The sequence below is a fragment of the Cynocephalus volans genome, unplaced genomic scaffold (assembly GCF_027409185.1).
Source record: "Cynocephalus volans isolate mCynVol1 unplaced genomic scaffold, mCynVol1.pri scaffold_35, whole genome shotgun sequence".
Taxonomy (NCBI): domain Eukaryota; kingdom Metazoa; phylum Chordata; class Mammalia; order Dermoptera; family Cynocephalidae; genus Cynocephalus; species Cynocephalus volans.
The window spans coordinates 2141237-2161888 of NW_026902463.1; the positions used below are offsets into that span (position 1 = coordinate 2141237).

The 20652-nt window shown below is 47.3% G+C and overlaps 1 pseudogene; it reads right to left on the reverse strand.

The window, feature by feature from the left end:
- Positions 1-4452: 4452 nt before the first annotated feature.
- LOC134369092 (histone-lysine N-methyltransferase PRDM7-like) lies at positions 4453-20140 on the reverse strand (annotated as a pseudogene).
- Between the last annotated feature and the right edge of the window lie 512 nt (positions 20141-20652).

The following is a 20652-nucleotide window of genomic DNA, read 5'->3' on the forward strand; positions in this document are numbered from 1 at the left end:
GGGTGGGGGACAGTCCCTATGTCTGGCTCAGAGTGACGCCCCGGGATAGGCACAGCAGACCCCATCTCTGTTGTCTGGATACCCCTTAGCCCCCAGGGGAGGTGGCCACTTGGTGGCTGCATAGATGCACCTGGCACTGGGGAGAGGAGCCCAGGCTGGAGGCGGCAGTGCTTGTGTCATCAGCATAGCGATGACAAGGAAGGGACGAGGGGACGTCTTTCACCAGCAGACCCCGAGGGTGGTCAGGGGCCATCCTGGCTGAGGCCGTTTCTGAGCTACACACGGCAGCGGCCTCGGTGGCTCGAGCCTCTCAGTTCAGACGCGTCACGCCTCTAAATCCAGCTGCTGTGAAGTTGCCATGGCGCAGGCTGGTGGCTCAGAGGGCTGCTCTGCTGTGCATCGCTGGGGTGGGGGCAGCAGAGGCGCTCTGCCCTAGGGAGGGTCTAGCGGTGTCAGCACTGCCTCCTGGCTGTGGGACTTTCCGCACGTGCTGCGGTTTCCACGGTTCCCACTCTGCATGGCACTGTGTATCGAGAAGGCCGCCCCCTACCTCCAAGGTGTCCACGGCCTGTTTGGATGACAGAAGCAGGGCAGAGAAGCTGCTGCTTGAGCTATCCAGGGGAGCAGCTGGATCCCAGCCCTCTTCTCAGCCCCTGAGCCCACACCGGTGCTGCCGCAAACGGCCTGTTTATCTGACTCTCCAAAAACTAAATAGCAGGTTTTCACCTGTTCCCAGCTGCATCAGGACTTCAGCAAGGCTTGGGGGGAATCCTGATCTCCAGGGACAGGAGAACTGGGATAGATTCTCTCCCCCTCCTCCATTTCCCAGACACCTGCAGAATAAAAGAGTCATAATTTTTTTTTTTTTTTTTTTTTTTTTTTTTTTCCTGGAGGACCTCTTGGGAGAACTTAGGGGAAAAACATCAGGAAAATCATAGTTTCAAAAAAAATGAAAGAATTAGTTCATGACTCCAGCACCTTAAATATCATGAAGGAACTTCTGGGAACCAGCAGTGAGTGCTTGATGAGGACACGTGATTTCATCCCAGAGAGACGGTGAAACTTCGCAGCAGACTCAAAACCTACTTACAGCACGCCTGTGGCATCGCCAGGGCTAGACTGGGCTCTAGGTGTTTAGGAGTGTAAAGGGCAGTCTGCGCATGAGTTTCCAGGGGCTGCCACAACAGAGGACCACGGGCCGGGCAGCTCGAACAGCTGAAGCTTGAACAGCAAGGTGTCCTCTCTCACCGTTCTGGGGCACAAGCACAAGATCGAGTGTCAGCAGGACTGGCTCCTTCTGAGGCTGTGGGGAAGAACCTGCCCCATGCTTCTCTCCCAGCTTCCAGAGGCTGCAGCGGCCTTGGCTTGTAGATGGCCGGCTTCCCCCGTGCACGTCTTTCCTATACCCAAACTTCCTCTTTCCGTAAAGACACCAGTCGTATTGGATTATAGGCCCATGATAATGACATCATCTTACCCTGATCGTCTGTAAAGACCCTATCTCCAAACAAGGTCATATTCACAGGTACTGGGGATTATGACTTTTGGGGGAAACACAATTCATGCCATACCAGTCTGCCTTTCAAAGATATACAAGCAATCACAGACATACATAATAATATCAATAGCTAACTTTTACTGAGTACTTACCATGTGCCAGACATGGTGCTAAGCACGTTACACTCATTCATTAACCCTGCAACAGCTCTGTGAGGTAGTACTATGGGCTGAATTGTGCTCCCCCACCCCAGTTCATAAGTTGAAACCCTAACCCCCAGTAGCTCAGAATGTGACTGTATGTGGTCTCACAGTGATAAAATGAGGTTGTGTGTTAGGGCTGGCCCTAATTAAATGTCCTGTTCTTATAAGAAGAGGGAATTTGAGCACAAAGAAGGGATGCTTGTGCATAGTGAAAAGACCACGCGAGGACACAGGGAGAAGAGGGCCTCACGAGAAACTGGCCCTGCCACACCTCGATCTTGGCCTGCCAGCCTCCAGGACTGTGAGAGGATAGAGCTCTGCTGCTGAAGCCCTGTTCTTGGTATTTTGTTATGGCAGCCCTGACAAACTCGTACAGGCAGCAACATATACTCTCCCTGTTCTTCTGACAAAGAAACTGAGGCACAGAGTGTTACCAACAGGCCAGGCTTGCCCTGCCCTCTCGCATTAAACAAATGACCTCGAAGTCCAAAAGCTGATGCAAGGATTGGAAGGTTTATTCAGATTACACGTATTCAACTAAATTTCTGACCAAGCAAACAAACAAAGAGAAAAGAGGAGCAGTGGGGTCCAGTTCAGCCTAGTCCCAATCTGCGGGGCCAACCTACTCCATTAACAAGAATTGATAAAAGCAGTTCTCCCCTTTGTTTTCAGCATAAAGAAGAAAAGTACCAACTAGATTTAAATCAGAAAAACAAAGCATAGCCAGGAGCCCTCCACGGTGCACCTGTACAGACGTGGATACAATCCAGCAAACAGAAGAGGGCCGGGAAAGTCAGAGAAACGTAAAGAGAATAAAGCATTGACTTGTCAGAACTTAGGCCAGGGACTCCAGGAGAGATCTGCCAGCAGCAGAGACATGGGAGCAAAATAGTCCCAGTGGCCACTTGCCTCTTGCAGCTGGAGTCCTCTCCAATGCCCTTCCAATTTTTGCCAGTGATTAAATTAGGCTCTCAGATTCCAAAGTCATAGAAATGAACAATGTACCCAGCAGTAAAGCAAGCAGCGCTTTATTAAAAAAGGAGATGGACTTATGCATGAGGGGTGTAGCAACAGTAAAGCTAGCCCCCCCAGGGGAGCTGCTCAGGGTCTTTTTATAGGAAAGGAGTTAAGGGGTGGCAGGCAGCATCACTGGAGGTGGTCCGTTCTGTTCTTCCTGGTTGTGTCATGGGTGCATGCTCAGTAGGAAGTGCTGTTCATCATTGTCACCCCAGGAGGGTCATTGTAGCAGTCACCTTGATACTTTGTGCACAGGTGGGAATTCCTAAAGCGGTCTTAGGTTAAACTGTAACTTTTACAATTATAGTAAACAAGCCACTCAGGAAATATCTGTTTCCTGTCTTATGTCAGTCTGTTTTGTCAGGGCAGCCAATGGGGTAATCATTTGCATGGAGGGGTCTCATGACTGAGGAGTGGAAAAGTAACAAAGTGTCTTCTGCAGGGAAAATGGAGTCAGTTTGGTTCACAGGCTTAGCCTTACTGTTTCAAGAGAGGTTTAGTGACTTGGGTCATGTGGTCAGGACCCGACAGGAACAAGGCCTCTCTCTGCAGCACACACACTCTGGGGTGCTGTGCTGCACTTCCTTAGACTCCCTGGAAAAATGTGATTCCTCAGTGCACCCTCAGTGTGCAGGAGCGTGAGTGTGGAGGTAAAGCCCGTTTCAACCATTTTAAGCAAATGGGCACGAGGCGGAGGAGTATGGGATATGTTGTGGAATGAATGAAGGGCCAAGCCCAAGAGCGAGAGGCAGAGCTGGCCGCAGAGATAGCTGGGTGCGGAGTGGATGCACTAGGCTTTGTCTCCTGTTCCCCCTACTCCCTCGGAGGAAGACCTGGCTCTTCTCCCATCACAGATCATGTGCCACACCTCACAGTCTGTGATGAGGTAGATTGATTTAGCTAATGCCATTTTTACTGTTCGAAAAGTGTCCTTGTTTGAACCCACCCCCCAACACCTATGGTGAAAATTGAAGCTTAAAAATTGCCCTGTTCTTACAAAAATTTTAAATTCTGCCTGCCTTTGCTGTTTCCTGCCTATGCTGTCCCTGACTAATAAAACCAAGGGCTGTTTCTGGATGTATCTAGACAACCTGAGGAGGAAACCGCCCTGTGGAAGTTTTTGCTGTCCCTAAGTGATTAACTGGCTTGTCTTGGCTTCTGTAACCAGCTGGCAGGAGGCCTCGCGAAACCCTCTCCCTCCTCACACTAGGAGGAAACGTGTGTGACTATATGATTTTCTTGCCTGTGTGACTATGTGCCTTTAATAGACCCTTTCAATTTAAACTCAGGGCTCTTCTCTTACCAGAATATCTGGAGAGACAGTTGCCGGTAAAGACCCCCTTTTAAAATTCTCATTTGGGCGTTCTGTTTCCTTTTCCGTGCGACAGCCTCACCACAAGTCCAGCTGCGGAGAGACTGGGATCCAGGGTGATCAGATTCCCACGGGGCAGATTTCCACTGGCTGCTGCCAGCCCAGCACTGTGGGAGTTGGTGTTTAGTGGGTGCAGAGTCTCAGTCTGGGAGATGAGAGAATTCTGGAGAGAGACAGTGGTGATGTTTGCACAGCAGTGTGAACGTGCTCAATACCCCTGACCTGGACACTTAGATGGTCAAGATGGTCAGTTCTATGTTACGAATGTTTCACCACAATAAAGATTATTCCTTAGAGAGAGATACTGACGGGTGCACTGAGAGATGGGCTTAGATGGGCCCCACTTGGGTTGGGCCCCAACCTTAAGCCATGCAGCTTGCGAGGCGCCGTGGCTGGGCGCTCGCAGGGGTCAGTGGCATGGCCAGGGAGGTCAGTCCCCAGCCCAGGATGGCGCAGGCAGCAGAAAGGCGTCCTGGCGAGGGATCATCCCGGGGCTGTCCAGGGCCAGGGGACCCTCGGGCTGCAGCAGCGAGTAGGACTAATGGTCCCAGAGGGAGCGCGGCTGTGAGGGCGTCGTGTCCATCCATACTCGGGTGGCCACACGGCAGAGAGCAGGTGTCCGCGAGAGCCCTCCTGACCGACGGGCGGAGCAGCGGACCTTGGGTCGCGGTGCGTGCGGCCCGTCTCTGGACCCTGCGGGCCGGGTCCACACAGCTGTGGGGCGGCGAATCCTGGAGCCCGGGAGCCAGGGGCTCGCAGCCGCACCGCAGCGTGAGCCCCGGGGACGTGCGCCAGGCGAGGTCCGGGGCGGGAATAAGGACGGGGAGGGAGCCAAGTAGCGAAAGGGGCAACCGGGGTGCCGCCCAGGGCCAGGCTCTGCCAGAGGCTGCGCGACGGCCGCCGTGAGCGTCCCAGCGCCCGGGCACCGCCGCGCGCCCCAGGCCACCTGCTCGCCGGGGCCCAACAGCCGCGCCGCTCCCCCCGTCCAGCGCCCCGCTCTCTGCCGGCGCCACCCGGCCCACCAGCCACACCCGCCTCACCCGCTACACCCGTCACCGCTCGGCTTCACTCGGCTCCATCCGGCCCACCCGCCACCGCTCGGCTCTACCCGCCACCGCTCGACTTTACTCGCCACCGTCCGGCTCCGCTCGGTCCCATCCGCCAGCATTCGGCTCAGATGGCAGCCTGAGGGTGGGGTGCAGGTGTAGGTCCTGCAGAGCGACAGCTGAGGGGCAGATGTAGGTGCCGCAGAGTGACAGCTGGGGTGCAGGTGTAGGAAGTGGGCATCTGGCAGACAGGAGGTTTGCCCCTACTTTAGCTGGTTCCCGAGTGTCCCCCTTGTGACCGCATCCTTCACCCTCTCCGCGAGCCAGATGGAGCCTGTCAGCAGGTGGGAAGCCGAGCGTGCAGGGCGTCAGCAGTCCAGGGGATCTGCCATCACCGGACAGGGGCTACCTGAGCAGAGCTTGAGCCACGACGCCAGGTGTAGCGGATTGAATCGTGCCCCCCCAAAACTCATTGCAGCTTGAATTGTGTCCCCCAAGTTTTATGTATTAGAAACTTGGCCCCCACTGTGACTGTTAAGAGGGTGAGAAATCCTATTAGGATAATTGAAAGGAGGAGCCTTAAAGAGGTGATTGGATTCTAGGACCGTGCAGTAGTGAATGGATTAATAATGGTGGTCAGGCGTGTGGTTCTGAGGGCTTTAAAAGAAGAGAGAAAGAGTCTGTCTGTCTGTCTGTCTGTCTATCTCTCTGTCTGTCTCTCTCTCTCTCTCTCTCTCTCTCTCTCGCTTCTCACCATGTGATCTGCTTGTACCCACCGGCTGCCTGCCACTTTCCTCCTTGAGTAGAAGCAGCATGAGGCCCGCGTCAGATGCAGCTGTCCCAGAATCCTGAGCCAAATAAACCTCTGTTCTTTATAAATTACCCAGTCTCAGGTATTTCTGTTATAGCAACACAAAAATGAGCTAATACACCAGGGTCTGTGACTAAATTTTGCCACATATTGGCTGAGTTCTTGGGTAATTTGCCAAGAAATGGAGATTTTTATAATAGTGTGCTTATGTACAAATATATCACTCTGTATCTCTCACTGGATAATTCTCTCATTATATGAATATCTTACTATATAAATATCTCAGCACATATAGCTCACTGTATGTATCTCTCACCATATGAATATCTCACTATAACTATGTCACTATATATTTCTCTCACTATATATATCTCTCACTATATATCCCTCACTATATGAATTCCTCACTATATATATATATCTCACTTTATATCTATCACTGTATATCTCACACAATCAAATTCTGCTCTCTTGTTCTTTTCCATCTATCACAGTATTATCGATGTCACTGGCTGCTTCTGAGTTTATGTGGGTTGACACACATGGAGTTTAGGACAAGGTCAGGCAGATGTGCTCAGTGTCAGCTCTCCGAAAGTCATCAGCTGGGGGACACTGGGGTGAATTCTGAGATGTGTGATGGTTCCTGCCCACCTCCGGGCACCATGGGTACATTGCTGAGGGTCAGATTGGACAACGGGTAGATTGTGGTGACAAGATCCACCCAGGGGAATGTGGGTGCCCAGACACCTCAATCCCAACACCCGGCATGGTCCTGTGACTGCCATCCCTGGCTTCACTTCAGGCGCTCTGGGGATGCTTCTTTTTTCATTCTGGCAAGTTGATTTGAAATTCTTATGTGGTCTTCATAGGGTTCAGGGCTACCTGTGATCCATGTGCAGGCCCCTTCTCAGTCTGGCTTCCACTCTTGTCTACTGAAAGGAAATAGGCAATGTAGACAGGGTTGTGATTCCCGGTTGGAAAGCAAGATACAGGAGTTTTGAGAAATGGTTTCAGCTCCAGAGCTGTGTGGCCCCGAGCCCCACCCCAAGACCCCAGGGGGTGGGTTCTGTTGATGGGAACTGCAGGGACAGGGAGGCCAGTATTGCAGGGGTTAGTGTTAGGATTACGCTTCGAGGTTTAGGGCTGGATATCATGGTTGTGGTTAGGGTTGCTTCTCAGGTTACCTCAAACACTTCCTTACCCTGAAAGGGCCCAGGCAAGCGCTTCCTCTACTCAGTCGCATTTTTCTAGGATCCGAATTGGCTCCAGCATTTTGTTTAAGATTCCCCATATGACCTTGTGATGTATCCAATGCAGTCAGTCTCCAGCATGTTGTTTAAATCCTGTAACCCTGAACCAGCAAGTGGATGTTTCGGCAACCTTTGATTTCCTTCCTCAGCATTCTGAGCACAGCAGGACAGCCATGACACTTCTGCAGGGATGACTTTTGGCACTTTTCTTAGAGGACTTAAATGCTGTTTTTGCGACTCTGGGTTTCATCACAACTTCATTGCTTGTGATGCACTTGCCAACTCCAGGTCTGCCTGGCTTTTTCTGTGAACTCACCACCTCTCTGTCTCTCTCTCAACAGCAGAGTCTGATCAGAAATTGGCTCCCACGTTGAATGCTGTATGACAGTCACAGCCCTAAGGGGCACAGGACTTCAAGTCTGGGCCTGTGTCCTGCCCACCTAGCTCCCTTGAGTTGTGCCTAGACAGGGCCTTGAGTCACGTGGGGCACCCAGGCCAGGCAGTGCCCCCGAAGCTCAGAGCCCACCTGGCACAGGATCATCAGCTTTCTCCCCTGTGCCCGCCGGCCTCCCGCTGAAGACACACTCAGTCTGTGCAGTGACCTGGTTTTCTTCTCTGTGTGAGGGCTCACTCCCAAGAGGGGACAGGGACAGGAGGAGAAGCAGGGGGTGTAGTGCCATCCCCATCTCCCCCCAGCTCTTCTGTGGAACCCTGGCCCTGGATACCAGCCTTTTATACCCCGTCCTGTGTTCCCCAGCTTCAGACAGGTCACAGTGGAGTCCCGAAAATGTTACTCCCATGACTCCATCCATCTACGACCTCCTAGAGCATTCTCCTCCTGAGTCTCCGCCCAGGCAGACTTGTCCCATGACTCCTTCCCTTTTCTAGGCCCCGCCTCCCTCTCCCCCATTTCAGAGACTTAATTTTACAGGTGGAAATTTTGGGACTGGGGGAGAGGACCTACGCAGGAGCATACCCTGATTATATGTAGGGCAGCCTCAAACCCAGATCCCAGCAGTCTCCCACCGCCCCCCCTTGCACTGTTTCCCGGAGCTGGAGGAGGAGGGACCAAGAGCCCACAGCTGGTGAGGGCTCTGTCATTAAAGGGTTTGGGACCACCCCACCACTGAAGCCCTGCTCTGTAAACGTGCCCCAGATCCTGGGGCTGCAATTGCCCCCTCTGCTATGATACCTGATACCCAACCTGATGACTGGACCCATAGAGAAGAAGTTGGGGCCTTGGCCAACTGGTTTCCTGACTCCTTTTCCTTTTCTCTTGAGTTCCCACTCGTGTCTGTGCCTGGCTTTCGCCTCTGAGGCTACAGAGATGGGGGTAACGGGAGAGACCATGGGGTGCTGGTGGGGGTGGTCCCCTCCCGACCCATCCCTGTCTCCATCTCCTCCCCTGGTTCTCTCCCTAGGCCCAGGAGGTGATTTAAGTGGGACTTGGTTCCCGTGAGACCCGGCTGAGAGTCTGAGTTCCCGTGGCCTCCCGGACTCTCTCACCTTCGGAACTGGGGACAAGGTACACAGCCCGTGCTGCAGGTTTGTGTGGGAACAACGTTTATTGGAAAAGGAGGCCAGAAGAACATAGAGGGGAGCCATGTGGGACATGGAGGGGATCTGTACCTGTCCATAGCCCGTGAGCCCTAAAGGAATCCCGGCCCCCCCACATTTTCTGCCTCGTCTCTGGTCATGAAAGTGGAGGGTGTGTTTGATTGCTTACATCTTTTTTGACACTACTGGGGAAGGCAAGAGGTCAAAAGACGTTCTCTGAAGCCCCCTCAGAGCTGGGGCGTGGAGGTGTGTGGTGGCCACCTCTCTCTCTGTTGAGATGTGGTTTTATTGCTGGGGTTCTCCCTTGTGTGTGTCCTCTGGTGTAGGATGAGGCCTGACTTGTTACTAAAGCCTCTCCCACACTCTCCACACTTGACTTTTGCAATTCTTGAGATTCCTAACCCCACAAATAATTTGCCTGTGTCCTCTGGATGCACTTTCTGGCCTGTTCTGGAATCTTCTTGAGAACTCCCCATTAGTCCTTTGGGTGGGCTGGAAAATGTGTTTGAAATTCTCCTCTGCTTTGTCCTTTTATATAAGGGGTTGGACCCTTCTTTGACCCCTTGACCTTCAGCCTTGTCATTCCAGCTGTGTGGATCAGAACGTTGCTGCTCCTGATTCTGACCAACTGGATGGAGATTCCCTGGCTGGAGAAGTTCTCTTGCAGATGTCCCTGGGAAGGTCTGAGAGGAGTGATTGTGTTCCACATGTTGCCTGAGGAATTTCTGACTGGAGAAGGCCAGAGGGCTTAAAGAACATGGGTGGATCTCTGGCTTTTGTTCTGCTGAAAGAGGAAGTTTTTGGTTAGGCGAGATGTAGACAACACTGTCTGGGACATCTGCTTTGTTGTATGGTAAGGCCTGCTCCCCTAATCATTCCTCATGTGGTAACGCCTGCTGTCTCCCACCGAGTGTTCCTTTATAGTCTTTTTTCATTCCATTTTTGTTCTCTACATCTTCCTCAGAAACCCAGAAATCCTAGGTCAAGGGCCTTGTCTATGTATCAGCCAAACCAGGGACCTTCAGTAGCATCAGAGGCAGCTTCAGTCTTTATACAGAAGGAACTGCAGTGACTTTGCCACACACACTACAAGTATCTTCTGGGTCATATCATATCGTCTTCTCCCCCTAATCTCTGGGTACTTTTCCTGATAGAGCATCTGCAGCTATTTTATTCTACTGAGAAATAATAACTGACTTTGGATTACGTAGATGGTGATAGATTTTGGATGTGTTGAACCCTCATAACTCATGTGAAATTCTGATCCCCAATATGGCAGTGTTGGGAGCTGTTTGAGTCATGGGGGGAAGATCCCTCATGAATGAATTAATGTTCTCCCTGGAAGGTGGCAGTAGTGAGTGAGTTCTCACTCTATTAGTTCCCACGAGAGCTGGTTGTTTAAAAGACCCTACCACCTCCCCCATCTCTCTTTCTCATGCTTCCTCTTGCCGCTTGTACCTGCCAGCTGCCTGCCACTTTCCACCATGAGTAGAAGCAGCCTGAGGCTCATGCCAGATGCAGCTGTCCCAGTATCATAAGCCAAATAAACCTCTGTTCTTTATAAACTATCCAGTCGCAGGTATTGTGTTATAGCAACACGAAAAGGGGCTGTTATGGATGGACTCATCCTTAGTGACTTTTCTTATGAGGGGAAAGGGATCTATAAAGTCAGGAACCACTTCGTCTGGAGATGCACAAATGTAGAAGGCAGTGTAGAGTAGTGGTTACAGAACACTGAATTTGAGTTTCCCCCGTCAAAGACATTTAATTGAGTACTCTTGTGTACCTGGTTCTCCATCAGGAAGTGGGATTCAGAGTGGTCCAGTCCCCCTTGAGTAAACGACACTGGTTCCTGCTGCCTAAACTAGATTGTGAATTGCTTCTCTCTCTGTCCACAAATCATAAAATGAAAATATGTCCTTCCTTGGGTGACACGCCAAATATTCCTACTTGAGTTATTTCATTCAGTCTTAGGCCATTTCAAATTTAATAGAAAGTTCTGTTTTAATTATATCCCTAATCAGACTTCTTATCTCCTGACTCCCACCTTTATCCAACCCACCATCCTCTCTTACCTGGAGTCTAAAGTGGCCTCTGATGTGATTACCCACTGCAGTTTATTTTCTGAAAATTAACCAAAACTCCACAATTGTTTCCATCTTAGGAAAATCCCCAGTTTCTGGGCAGGAATCATGGGCACTACATGTCCAGGCTTCTGTGTATCTCTATGACCTCTGCTCTCTTCTCTGCTTCCTTCACCTGGGTGGTCTCAGCCATTTCTCAAACACCCTCACGCTCTCCTGCCTCAGGGCTGTTGCACGAGCTGCTCCCTCTGCCTGGAGTCCTTTGCCCACAACTCTGCACCTCTCAAATGTTATGTCCTGAGAAGAACCCTCCCTGACCGTCCCTTGTCACACCCTCCCTCCCCTCATGATAATCTCTAGGCTCTTTTCTGGATTAGTTTTCTTGAAAGCACGAATCACTGTCTGATATGCACATGCCTGTGCGTGTCTGCGTGTTTCCTTAATTCACGTGTCAGCTGCTCAAGAGCACATATTCTGATCATCCTGTTCTGTGTGTATTTCCTGTTCCTGGAACATCGTCTGGCACAGAGTAGGAATTCACGTGACAACTAATTGAAATAATGAATGAATGAAAAACAACATATGCATGTTATTTAGAAATATGGAAGAAATTAAGAAACAATTAAAAGAGCCAGATGAAACTGCCTTGATAAAAGAGCTGGTAGGTGCTTGAGACTTGTTCTTTGTCTCTAAGCCCGTTCGGACTATATGTTGTTATATATTTTTCATATAAAGAAGTTAAAAAAATAAAATGAGAACAGAAATTTCAAAATATAAATTGTCCCTAAGAGTCAAAGGCAAATGAAATGAATCCTTAATTTCAGAAGCACCTGATTTGAAATTTTTCCATCTTTCGACTGCATTTTACTCTACTTAAGAGTTGTACCATGAAAATTCCCAAGGAGAATTCTTTCTCTTCTGTTCTATTTAAAGAATAATAGTGGTGCCCACCTCTCCCTGCTGTGAGCTCTTTCTTCCACTTGCTGTCCCGCTTGATACCCAGCTCCTGGCCATATTCATCCCCGTACCAGACCAGCAGTTCACAGCCCGGCCTGATGACCTGGCAAGTTCGATAGAAGATCTGCCCGTGGTATTGAAAGGCCACCAGGTTCTGCTCCTCATCATCCCAGGCACAGTTCACATACCTGGGGTTGAGGCAGACAAAGGGACAGAAAATAACAGGCAGTGAGTCTCCACTACCTGCCAGGGCCATGTTGGGCTTGTCACCAGATGGTCAAGGCCCCCATGCTGTGACGGGCCATGCCGTTACCCTCCTCCAGGAACCTGCTGTTCATACCTAAGCCTCTTTCTCCAAGTCCTGCTTATGGTGCTCATCCTGCCTGGAATGCTTTTCCCCCCCTTGCCTACTTATCCATTCTTCAAAGCCCAATTACAGACTTACCTCCACCTTGATTGGCCATAAAACACTGACTTCTCACTTCTCTAAACTCTCAATCGATTTCTGCTGATAGCACAGAATTTGGTGTTTGATCAATCATGTACTCCGCTTCTGGATTAGCACACATCATTCTTTACTCACCCCAAGTCTATCTTCTTTTAAGAGACCTTTCTCTAATCTCCCATAGATTACCTAGGTGCCATTCACCTGCCTCCCTGGGTTCCCATAGAAACTTAGAGGTCCCTTTGTCCTAGCATGGAAATACAGAATAATAACAGCATGTCCATATTCTTATCTTCTAATAAAATGAGAGTCCCTCATGGAAAGGGGCTGGTCCATGCAGCACAGAGGCCCGTGACCACCCTGCAGCTCACTTCTCAGGCTTCAGGTTTTAATTTCATTGAAGCTGGCAAGATTTCCTGCCCTCACAGATTAAAGGTCCCTTGTTTTAGGTTGTCTTGGCCTTGTGTACTTCTCCTATAATCAAATGTTTCACATCTCCGCGCAATAGTCCTCCACGAGGGCATGGGTTGTGTGATCTGTTCATGTGATGTACTCCATTTTCTAAACAAGAATATAGTAAGTGCTTAATAAATGCTGATTAGATAAATTAAAGTGCGAATCCAGCGTCCCCAATGAATCTAGGCTCCTCAGGGTTTACCCTGGTGCCCCGATTTCGGCTATCATAGAGATTTAGTTTTTTCACTAAAAAAATGGTAATATTTATATTTTATCTCTTTTTTCCTAGATGTTCATAATATGAAAGAACATTGTAAGGAGAACAGAGAGTGTAAAAATCATCGAGGGAGGCATGCTGAGGAGGAAAGAAGCCGAGCTTGAGAGAGATGAGTGTCCCTGCTGGAACCCGAAACCTATTGGCCTTACCTCATCCAGTTGGCCCGAGATTTGTCCTTTCCATCCACATACTCATAGCAGTTTCTCCCCTTGGTGATCTGAGTTTCAGAAAAATAAGTTAGTCATTTTGGGGTTGAGGGGCAGGTAATAATCAGAATTATTTTATTGTACTGTCATCGATGCATTTTGAGCCTGCATGGATTCAGCCACCAATGGTGGCACATGCTGTGTACTCCTCAGCATCATCTACACATCTGAGTTGATTTGTCCAGTCAGAGCTGAGGCCCCATAGGGAGAATGCACTTTTTCTGTCTCTGTGCCACTTTTCTCCGGCTCACCCTCTGACCTTTAAATAGGAGTTCCAGGTTCATGCAAAGACCACTAAGTACACAGAGCTAACCATGTTGCCAGTATCCATATTCTAGCATGTAGAAGGTGATGTCCCACCAAAGGCACAGAAGGGATATAGGAAGCCAGAAGATGGGGTAAGATAGGCCCTTCTCACCATCCAGGAGTAGCCACTGTTGGCTGCCTCTTCATCTTCTGTGATCGGGCCCTCAAAGTGGCCAAAGTGCAGACCCAGTGGAAGATCGGATGCCTCATTCCATACTCCAAGCCCGGCCTCAGGGATGCCCGACGGCCCAATTCTCAGCCCAGGGGGCAAAGTGAGGGCTGAGCGGTTGGGATGCCCCTTGTCCACTGCACTGTCCTTTACAAATGTAGGGGGTCCATGAGCCACACAGCTGTCGATGAAGAAGTCCTGGCATTTCTCACAATCTGGAGGCGAGAGCAGCAGGGATTTGGAAAAGTATAGTGCATGTTCCTGGATATAAAGAGCTTCAGAAAGAGCCCAGCAGTTACATAATTTAGCCTCAATCCTGTATCCCAAGCCACCAGAGTAAAGGAATGATTTGGGGTCAAACAACAAGATAAAATTATTCTACCGGGATATAGCCTTCTCCATGAGTGGGCCAAAAGGGTCACTTACACAGGTAGTCATCATCCTGAGGCTCATCGACCTCTTTGTATGACCGACCCTTTCTTTCTCGCAGGCTGTACACCTTCACTTCAATCTCCTTTCTCTCGAGTTCTACATTGGAGAAGAGTAAGTGAGTGAAGTTAGGAGTCTGGAGTGTTTGTTTCTGTTTTTTCAGAAGATGTGAAATCTCTTACCATCAAATTATTATCTATCCTTCTACATACTCTGGCTCCCCACCCCTTCAGTACCTCTTAACTATTATTTCAGAGAGACTAAGACTCCACACTGACTACAGATGCATAAGTCAATTTTAGTTTCTGGATGCCCATGATCAGATTGAACCTCCCAAACTTTCTACTTACAAAACAGTTCATTCATGCATTTATTTATCCACAAAATATTTGTTGAGGGTGCATTACATATTAGGCATGGAACAAAGGCATGGATGTACAATAAGAAAAAGTGGTCTCTATTATCACAGTTGTATGTATCAGTTCTTTTATATTTAATTTAATGCTTTTAAAACATATATGAGCTATATGTGTTTATCTTCATTTTACAGATTAGCTTTAAGGAGTGCAGAGAATTTATAATGTCTGCCCAAGGCCCTAATGATTCTGCGTGGATTAAAACAAGCGTGTGACTTCAGAGTTGGTGTTCCCACATGCTATTCAGTACAGTACCTAACTTCTGGTCTCAGCATAGTCCAGCTTAAGTGCAGGCCTATTGAAAGTCTACGCCACATATCTAGACCATACTCACCAACTTTTCTAAAGGACCTAGAGGGGATAAAGTCCCCAAATTATTTTCTCTTACCCAATTTTTGTCTAGAGTGCCGTCTGGAGGTACTTGCTTCTGCAGGAGGGGACACTCGTTTCTGGGCCTTCTCTGAGTCACTTGTGTTCAGGATATCTGTTGTTCCGGGCAATTTCTTCAAACTAGATTCATTACTTAACAGTGCCCTGGACATTCCCTTTAATGTGAGAGTCACATATTAAAAACCAACATACATTTATTTAGTTTCTTAGGGCTTGCAACATGTTTTCACATGTAGGAGTTTTGTTCCACAGTCCCTTGAAAAACCTGGAGTGTCTGAATACCAGAGAGAAAAGGAAAGGCCTGATTGGGTAGTGACTCCAGGACTAGAACCCATGTCTTAAGGCTCTTTTCTTTCAACTTTCTCTATATACGTGAGAGTGAGGGAGGGAGAATATTTTGGAATACTAGCAGGAGACTCAACCAGGTCTGTGAAAGAAGGAGGTAGGGGCTTATAGAGAAAAAGAGGGGATCTTCTATGAACTAGTAGACTTTTGATGGAAAGAGAAATGTAGAAAAGCACAGAGGGTACAACACACATCTAGAAAATGAACAGTGAGGTTGGGAGGAGAAGAAACAGTTGGTATAAATGTATGCAGACAACTAAGAAAGTGATGCTAAGAGTTGCAAACTGCCATAACCAGGAAGGAATATTTAACTTTGGAATTGAATGAACTGGTTCCTGTACCAATTCTACTTAAGGAAGGGTGTACTATTAGTTAATTCTACTCAGCTTTCTGATCCACAAATTGGCATGCATTCTCATTCTTAATGGTATAGTGAACATGAAATGCAATAATGTTCACCAAAGTGTTTTGCGAGTTGTTAAATACAGTGCAAACATGAGATTACTAATTTCTCTTATAGTCCTGACATCGATTTACCTCCTCAACCATCTCTACAGTTGAAATCTAATTCAAAGATATTATCTTCAGCATTACTTGACCCTGTTACACGTATTTTAATTTGCAAAACTTGGAATCATTCAGAAAACATTCAGGGGGCCCTCAGGGGCTCTAAGCCTCGCCTGGGACTCCTGAGAAAAATCGGGTATGGACCATGCTCTCAAAGAGCTCACAATACAGAAGCAGCAGGCTAAATAAATGATTCGAAACAGCATGACATTTGCCTAATTTGGGCCCAGAGAAAGGAGTAATTACTTCTTCCTACAGGGAGGAGAGTTTAAAATCAGTACCAGGATGCATTTCTACTGGATAGTGTAAAGTACATGAAGTGCTAAGTCATTTTCCTATCTGTTGTTTCTCAGTCAAACCTCAAACTTCTCAGGGCCTGGAGCAACTTTCTCACATCTGAATGCATCCCTTGTGAGAGAGTAGGAACTTTCTCCGTCTTCCTCTGGGACCGTGCGCAGTGCAAATTGACTGTATATTTGCAAGTTTCCCTCAGAGTGTCTTAGCGTATCTCTCACTTAGCACAGCAGACAAGAATTAGGTTGAAATAATCAGTCCGATGAATAATGTAAAGGTGTCCGGGTAAGGCAACATGAACTTTACAAAACACGAAAGTTTTAATGAGCTTGTAAGTACTTTAGAGAATGAAGGAGTATTGGATTAGACTGAACCACTACTGACTGTGATCTCAAACATTTCTGTAGCTCAGTTTTTTCATCCACAAAATGGTTATAGTTATAGTTGTAAGGTTTGAGTGAGTTTATTCATGTAAAATGCTTAAAATAAAGTCTGAAATATTGCAAAAATAAAACGAGTGGTAGTGATTATTGTTGCTCTTCTTATTAACTTTTAAAATGCTGATGTCAGACATTGTGCTGAAGAGATCAGAAAAGAAAGGCAGCAGTCCTAGGATACTCTGCACATTCTCCTTCCCTTCCATGTGTTTGGATCTTCCATGGGGAAGATTGACTTGTCGATAGGATTTTTCAGTTACTCACCTTCTGGTGTTTACTCTGTCCCACTCTGAAGGCCGCCCGAGGAGGTTTGACTAAAAGGTGATGAGAAATCAGTGTTTTGGTCGGTAAATATTTCCCAGCTCAGAAGATTCTCATTAGGGACAGAGAATTCTGAACTAGAGTGACAATTCCAAGTATTATCCACGGGTGATTTGAAAACGGTTTCTGAAGTAACATTAAGACCTTTGCTTCTATTGGAGGCATTGCTAATTTTCTTAATTTTTTTTTTTTTAAATAGAACCCTGTATCTTGGTGTTAACACCACACTCTCACCAACTGAGGTAAATGGTCACCCACCACAAAGCAAAGAAAACAACACCAAACCTCATCTCTGCTTCTTCTTGTGTTCACAAGGTTTCCATTACATTTATCTTTTAAAAAATGAATTGGCTTAACTTTCATGAAAAAACGCTAAACAAAACCACACAATGGAGGAAAGGACAGTCTCTTCAAGAGACGGTATGGGGAAAACTGGATCGCCATATGCAAAAGAATGGAGATTGACCCTTATCTTACACTACATACAAGAATAACATCAAAATAGATTAAAGACCTTAATCTAACACCCAAAAGTATAAAACTCCAAGAAGAAGACATAGGAGAAAGCTTCAAGAAATCGAATTTGGCCATGATTCCTTGGAAATGACACCAAAAGCATCAGTGACAAAAGCAAAAATAGACAAAGAGACTATGTAAAGCCTGAAAACTTCTGAGCACTGAAAGAAAAAATCAGTGGAGTGAAAAGGCGGCCTACAGAATGAGAGAAAATATTTACAAACCATATGTCTGAAAAAGGGTTAATACCTAGAATATCTAAAGAACTCCTACAACTCAACAACAACAACAAAAAAAACTCAGTTAAAAAATGGGTGCTATGACTGGATTTTGCTCCTCCAAAATTCATATGTTGAAATTCTAATTCCTGGTGTGATAACATTGGGAGATGGAGCTTTGAGGAAGTAATTAGGGTTAGATGAGTTCATGAGGGTGGGGCCCTCATGATGGGAATAGTGCTTTTACAAGAAGAGGAAGAGAGAGATTCCCCCCAAGAGGTGGAAGCAACCTAAATATCCATCAACAAGTGAATAGATATAGAAAATGTGGTATATAAATACAATGGGCTATTATTCAGCCTTAGAACATAAAGAAACCCTGCCAGTGCTATGACGTGGACAAACCTTGAAGACATTTTGATAAGTTAAAGAAGCCAGTCACAATAAGACAAATATGGCATGGTTCACTTATATGAGGTATCTAAAGTAATCAAATTCATAGAAACAAAGTAGAATTGTTGCCAAGAACTGGGGCAGGAGGAAATGGTGTGTTGTTGTTCAACGGGTGTAGCTTTAGTCATGCCAGATGAAAAAGTTCTAGCAGTTCCTTGCACATCAGTGTGTATATAGTTAATAAAATCAAACACTCAATAATTGTTAGGAAGGGTAAGTTGCCGTTGTGTGATTTCTCATAAGAAATCTCAAAAGGAAAAAAAAAAATTCTTGTAGAAATCCCACAAGATTTCTCGATAAGAGATGATAAAGTGACTAAGGTGGGGATCAACTGAGTGCAGATAACGATGTATGACAAACCATGGGGTTAGTCATGTCTTCTTCTAAGACCGTTGATCCAATGACTGACCTATTAAGACATTAGGGTTAGAAAGCTTTTTGGTGGATTTACAGTTCAATGAAAGTTTAGTTAATTTCCCGCTGATTAATTAACAATGTCTAGCAAAACCAGTCTTTCTTTTATTACTTTAAAGAATGATAAACTTTAAACATATAGAACAGTGTGGAGAATAATGCTGGAAATCCTATAAATCCATCACCATCCAGTCCTATTTCAACATTCGGACACAGCTGATGGAAATGTTTTCATTTCGACTTTTTATTTCAAAATTCAAAAATAGACATAAAACAGACAAAAGAGCTAACTATGACGCAGTGAAGCCACCTGCCAGCCCTTCCTCCTTCTCTTGTGATAATAACTTCTGAGTTTGGTATTTCTTACTCACATTCAGATTTTTATACGTTTAGCACTTATTACTGTATCTGTAAATAAAATATGTAATTATTTTACAGGTTTAAAACCTTTATATGAATAGCCTCTTACTGTATATACTGTATTGCATCTTGCTTGTTTGTTGAACATTTACGTTTTTGAGAGAACATGGTCTCCTTTGTTAACTCCTGAGATAAAGCCGAGACATCAACCCAGGATGGTTTCAGGAGGTCACCTCTAATTCCTCCTGGCCCCTCACCTTCCTGTCGAGGTGTCCATTCTTCATCAGAATCCTCAGTGTCATCCACATGGTGCTTGGTCTGCCTTTGGTGACACAGGAAAGCTGGTTGAGAGGCTCCGACACCTGGAAAGAAGCCAAATCTTTGTCCTAAAAGGGAAGTGGTGAGAGGAGGAACAAAGGGTGGTGGCAATGGAAAGCACCACAAAGCCAGTGTGGCTCAGCGCGTGCTGGGAGAGTCTTGAACAAGGTCAAGATGTGAGCTCTGCATGACTAGTGCCGATACTCGGCTGTGCACTGACAAAAAAAATAAATAAATAATTAAGAAGAACAAAATTCCCCCTCCAGATTTCTCTCCATACAGAAGGGAACTGTGGGCCCATGCAGCTGCCTAAGAGAGAGCCAAAATAACACGGGGACAGAAGACCTGTTTTATATTTAGCAGGCCGGTCTGCAACCAGCACTTGAAGTTACCTAAATTAATCAGCACATTATCGTTCCTTCTCACATTCCTATAGTGAATTTTCTCCAGTTCTCCCATCTCTGCCCATTCTTCCTTGGAGAAGTATATGGGAATGTCTTTGGAAGCATCTTTAGCCTAGAGAAAATAACATAGTTCATCAGTGATTTACTGCACACATCACAAGATCGAGTGGGGCCTTTCCTTCTGCCTTGTAATCTTAACAATCAGAACATAGGCTGGGGTCTTGGGGTGGTCTCTGTGAAACAAGGATAAAGATGTTCATTACCTCCCTCCCCAGATTGTGTTCTGTTTGAGAGAGCACAGCATTTTCCTAGCTCTCCCCAACACAGAGAGTTTGATTCTTGTCTCCTTTTCTCCCTCATGTCCCAGACAGGACCAATTGTCCCCATTGCATGCACATGCACAGCCAGGGTCACACAGAGTTGCAGGCCACAAGTCTGTGGCCCTCCAGACACCAGCTGCTTGTCACTAGTACCCCCTCTCCATCCTTCGTACAAATCCTGCTTGGAGCTTCGCTCCACTTCCCCCACCTCTCACCATGGGCTTCCGCCCTGTTCTCCCTGCATCTCCCTCAGGGTTCTCCTCCGGGGAGCTGTTGGAGCTCATGGTGCTGGGACAGGATGGCAAGCCCTGCTCCACCTCCAAGGTAGAGAAGGTCCCGTGAGTCTCCCAGCTGCAAGGCCAAAGCTCCTGTGGAAAGAGAGGTTGTTGAGAGTGGGCCACAGCCCAGACCACTACCCATAGCCAGGCTCTGTCTTCTCCACTTGGCCAGGGTGTCCAGACCAGGAAGATGTGGGGACCCTGCAAGGACTGGAGGGCGTTGGGGAGGTCTGGGGGCTATTGAAGGGATGGGGGGGTCTCTGCTGGCCATCACAGACCACCTAATGTAAGCTGTTTTGTTTCAGTTCCCCTGCATCTTGATGCATCTGAGGAAGGGTGGCAAAGGTGACTGAGGGTCAAGGCTACGGGTCTTCAAGGGGATTCCTGAGGTGTGAGGGCTAGGGGAGTCCCATGGAGACCTTGAGGGCCCCTGACTGGTGGGTCTCAGGTTACACTGACCAGCGGGGCTCTCCTCCAGCGAGAGGAAATGAACATTTCTCATAGGAAGGCTTCCGGGA